The sequence below is a fragment of the Cryptomeria japonica genome, chromosome 7 (assembly GCF_030272615.1).
Source record: "Cryptomeria japonica chromosome 7, Sugi_1.0, whole genome shotgun sequence".
Taxonomy (NCBI): Eukaryota; Viridiplantae; Streptophyta; class Pinopsida; order Cupressales; family Cupressaceae; genus Cryptomeria; species Cryptomeria japonica.
The window spans coordinates 703,950,810-703,956,513 of NC_081411.1; positions in this window are offsets into that span (position 1 = coordinate 703,950,810).

Sequence of the window (5,704 nt, forward strand, 5' to 3'; positions counted from 1 at the left end):
TGCATTTAATCAAACCCATTACACACAAGACTGCATCAACAAAAGTAGATGGATCTCAAAAGGTTCAAAAACTAAGAGGTTACTGCAGATGTGCTAGATCCACACTTGCAACTCAATAATGTTTGAATCCTGAGATGGATATAACAAACTAACATTAAAAACATAAAATTAAATGAGGATATTAATTTAAAATCTCAAAGAATCTCCCCAATCCACAAGATCAGTGCCTTATCCAAGGGAAACAAAGTCATACATCAATCTGTAAATGAAAACCTCTATTGCAAATCCAATTTATTTGAAGAAAGATATCCCTATATTACTGCATTACAAAAATACATTCTATGCTCAGACAGAGGATCATACACATCCAAACAATAATTCAGATTCATAATTTCTGCTCATAGAATTTAAATCCCTTCTGTAAAGGATGCCTAAGAACAAGAATTACACTCTCATTTAGGAGGATAAACCCAAACTCCCTTGAAGATTGGATTTATTGAAAATGAAGAATGCCTGAAGACAATCCAATAAATTGTATATGCCTTACATATATGTGACTGCAATAGAAAATATTTACAGTAAGAAGAAACTTTATTCTATGGAAAAGGACATTGCCCTGTACAATTTTGAAGAGAACTCAAAATTGGAAGCCATAAAAACTAGAGCCACTCTCATAGAATTCTAGAACCCTTACAATGAGAAGAAAATTGGAATAAGAAGGAAGAGGAAAAATATTAGGTCTGCAGCTAAAATTGCCAAGTGTCTCCTTTGTCCCTAACTGCAAAAATATCTTCTTCATTCCCATGGAAACTACTCTCAAAATATCCCAAAACTGGTTCAAATTAACTACATGATTGGATTCCTTGTCTCGAGAGCTTTCCAATGATATATAACACTTCATATTTTGGCCAAAAATAGACCTCTAGGCGAATTAATTCATTTTTATGTCTCCATCATTTAAATTTTTCGAATTTCTTGTATAGTTTCAACTATACATTTAATTTTAATTTTTCACCCATTTTACATACTGACGTCCTACCACGTGGTGACCTATGATTCATCGATAGGATCCAATGGCTGCCACCTCGGATGACACTTCATCACTCCACCACGTGTCCACCTCATCACCGCCACTAGACTGCTTGGTGGACTGCCACGTCATCTCCATGTGTCTACCACCTATGCACAACCTCAATGTCACGTCAGCGCCACTGGATAGGACTCGCGAGCCGGACCACCTTGTCATCCTTCCACCTGCCTTTTGCCATTTTAGAGACCTTATTCGGCGTGCATCTTTCCTTTGCGAAGTCACGCCGATCGTCAGATCATCTCAAAAATGTAGGGTCTTTAACCTTCGTCATTTCACACAATTTTTGGCCTGAGCTTTTCGCCATTTTGCAATGGCTAACCAGTGTGCATCTTCGGCTTGCAAAATCACACACACCATCAATCTTCTTGGAACATGCTCATCGGTTAAGCGGCCCTTCGTCTGCAAAACTCGCCTACGTTGAGATCCGTGCCTACATGGGGTCCACTTGTCATTGCTCAACATCCTTGGTCACCTCGAGAAGCATGCCTACGCGCATGGGGTCCGCATTGGGTGCCCATAGCACCATTCATCAAAAGCCTCTTGATGCTTTGACATATTAGATATGTGTAGTTTTACTTATAAGCATAAAAAATACACCCCCACCACCAATGTAGGATATATGCATTTTCTTGAGAATGCATTTCTGAAGGTTTTTTTTCTGAGTTTAATGGCGCCATAGTGCATAGGAGGAGAATTGTTGGTTTTTACTTTGCTATTTTCCATTTGCTGAAGCTTCAATTACACTTGCTAATGGTTATTGCTTGAAGACTTCTGCACATTCATCGTGTCCAACGTGGGAGGGGGAAAACACTCTGCAACGTGACATTTGCTGAAGGGTTTCCACATTACCTCTCCTCCACATTCCACGCAGGGCTTCCAATTTGCACTTGCTAAAATCTAAAACCTTTCACATGACCTTCCAGTTGCATTTGAATTGAAAACTCTTGCTACCCATACCATGCGTGGGAAGGAGGACTGCTGACCATTGTTGGAATTGGGGAAAAAAAACACCAGCTTGCATTTGACTGCTGCCCCTTTGACCACCATGTGAGCATGCTTTGCCTAGAATTTATTTGCTTCTAACAGCCTTCTTCAACTTCACGTCCAGTAGGGAGGTCTTCTGTAGCTCCTTCAGACACACCACATGGAGCAGGGAAGAGAGAAAGGAGGGCACGTGAGGGAGGAGTAGGTACCAATAGTTTGTTTGCAAACCCATTGCCTGATTTTTGCATGTTTAAGGCTTCTTTAGCCACTACGTGAGCATTTGAAACTGCAAGTAAACTCCTTGCTGCCCTCCCCATCACCACATGGGCTTTGGAATAGCAGGCGATTTGATATGAATCTTGGTCTGCTATTTCCATTTTAGAAAATGGTATTTGGGAGGAGGTGTAATTATCACTACTAAAACTGCAGTTGGAATACTCCATTCTCATATAAAGAGAACATTGACATATGTCATGTGATGCTTCTCAATCACAATATTTATCCTTTGTTGTATTAAAAATGAAATTCTTGCAATCTGGAAGAATGTTGTCAGACCAAGATGGCAAATCACATGAGACACCATTGACATTCACAGTTGTATCATTTTGAGGGTCCATATTTGGAATAAATGTTACACATATGTTTGGTCCATTTGAGTAAACTTGTGCCTCATTTTGAACTTGCCCCTATTACTATTTACTAAGTTGTCATTAGTTTTATGTCCAAAGTCATTCTATATACTCTAGTCGGTTATTACTACCGAAATATTCAGTCGGTAAGCACAGAGCAGTCGGTTATAGAAGAAAGGAGTCATAGAGCTTAGTATACACCGAGTTGTCTACCAAGTAATGTTCTATGACTACCGAGCATCAAAGATGGTATACTGAGTTGATACACATCGAGTGAAACATGTTACTAGATTCATTGAACCTAGACACATATGGGAAACGTGTTACAAAGATCGAGGAATAAGGAACCGTTAACAAATTGGAGATTGCACTTAAGATTTTGTATGATTTTGAGGTCATCTATCCAATAAAATATTTTGTATGGTTATTCATTTGATGAATCATGTTTGTAAGATCAAAGCATGAATAAGATCACCGTAATAAAAGATCTATTTATACAGCATGAATTAAGGATCAAATAAGAGTGTGAAGCAAGACATATGTGATAAGAAAAATCATGGGAAAGCACTGAGTATTATGACTGTTGCAGATACACAGAGGTCATCGAGAAGGATTTCAGAGAACAACTAAGGAACAGAGTAAACAGAAAGGTTTACCGAGTTATTTTATGGGTTATTGAGGTATGCTATAAGCAAGGTAATTTCATTTTGAGCATATAGAATTTGCTATAACATTTTAGATGTGAAGTTGCAGATATTTTGTAAGATTTTGATTGTAATATTTTGAGTTGTAAGAGAAACCTTTAATAGGGTAAAAGACTCTAACAAAGTCTATAAATTGTAAAGCCTTTAACCAGGTGCAACATTTTAGTATAAGTGTTGTAAAATCCTTTAGCAAGGTAGATCTAAAGATCTTGATACTCCTAAAAGGGTAAGCTATCAGAAATAGCTAAACATGTAGCTCTAACCGAGCAACCTTTATTATTGCAGTAGTGAAGTTGTGGGTTCCATCCCCACTACAGTTTTTCTCTCTAACCAAGAGTTTCTGTGTAACCAAAATATATGTGTTATGGAGTGAATCATGTATGATTGTTATTTATTTGTTTTAGCATTATATTATGTTACAACAATATTCAGTTTATGCTTAACAGTAAAGTTATTATTGAAGAAAGGATTTGAAGTACTGATTCACCCCTCCCCTCTCAGTACATTAGCTTTCCATATTGGGCCTAACAATTGGTATCAGAGCTTGAATCTTGGAAAAGGGTTTAACTGCCTAAAGAGAAAGATCTTATCAATGGAAGGCTACAAACAATCTTGGAGAATTGTGAATGTACAAAATGAATTGGATCATGCTAATCAAGTGATTGCTAACATGCAGAAACAAATGCAAAAATCTCTGAAACTTAGAAGAAGATTGTTTGATGATTTGCAGGACTCTCAAGAGCTGGTGGAACAAATTGAGACATCATCCGAGAATAGTATATCTAAAGAGACTAAAGAAATGATTGGAGCATTGAAAGAAAAGAACAAAGCACTAACTGACCAGCTAAAAGAAATGAAAAGAGAACATGAACATTTCAGCACACAGATGACTGAAAATCTTGATGCATTGAGGATAGCCAAGGATAAATTAAGAGATCTAGAAAGAGAAAAACAACAGCTTGAAGCATTAGTGTCTGAAAAGAATGATGAAATCACAAAGATGACTGGAATTCAAAGTAATCTGTCAGATCAATTAGGTTATGCACATCATGAAGAAAATCTGAAAGATGATGAGAATCAAGCATTGAAACTTGAAATATCAAAGTTGACCAATGAACTTGAAATAGAAAAGAAGTCAAAGGAAACACTGAAGAAGAGCTATGAAGCATCAAAGATGTTGGATGAGAAAGTAAATATAAGAAGACCCAACAAAGATGTAGGACTCGGTTGCAAAGGAAAAGACTCTACCGAGAAGGTAATCCACACTACCGAGAGAGGAGAATCATCAAAGCAAGCTGAAAACAAGAAGAACATCAAAGGAAAGAAGCCTATTTGCAACTACTGTGGAAAACAAGGACATATTGCCAACATGTGCCAAATTAGAAAAGGTAAGCAACCGAATGTCACTAGGTCTAATGGCTATTGTAACAATTGCAATAAGTATGGTCATACATCTAAACAATGTAGGATTAAGTCTATTAACAATTACCAAAAGGCAAAATTCAAAGGGTTTTGTAAAAACTGCAATAGATATGGACACAGTACCGAGAAGTGTTGGTTTAAGAAGAAGAACTATATGTGGTCTGCACACTGAGAAAATGCTAGAGGCTACTGAACTCACACAAATCTTAACCGACAGTATACTATAGTACCATGGGATTACAATACAAGGATATGGTGTGAATGTTGTGGAAGATATGGACATATAAGTCCCAACTGCTTTATAAGGTTTGGAATGAACAACCGAAGATCATGGAGAAATCCTGGTATGGCATGTTTTCATTGTCACAAAGTTGGACACTTGGCTAGAGATTGCAGAGATCAACCTAGAGGAGATATTGAAGAAATAAAAAGCAAATTCCAAATAATTTGGAAAAAGAAGGGAATTGTGTCAAATGAAGAAAGTATCTTACCTACTGAGTTAGGTGCATCTATTCCAAATTAATCAGTAAAAGGTATGAAGGGACTGCATTCTCTCAAGGTTAAATCTTAACAGTTCCTATTTTATCATGTACTTAATTCAAAATCTACATAGCTAAGATGCATTAGCAAGTTTGAAATTTTATCAAGTCTTTTGGAGCACTAGTTAAGTCGGTAAATGTTGGATGCCTATCAAGTCGGTAAATGTAGGAAGTCTGGCTACTTGGTAAAAGCACAAAAAGGAAGGAACCGAGTGCATTTAATGTTTTTTGACCTAACTGCATGGAGCCCGATAAGGTATATTGTGTACTTAAAGCTTTTGCGTGATCATTTTACACTTACCAAGTTTTCAGAAAGCAGAGCAAAGCGATTCAAAG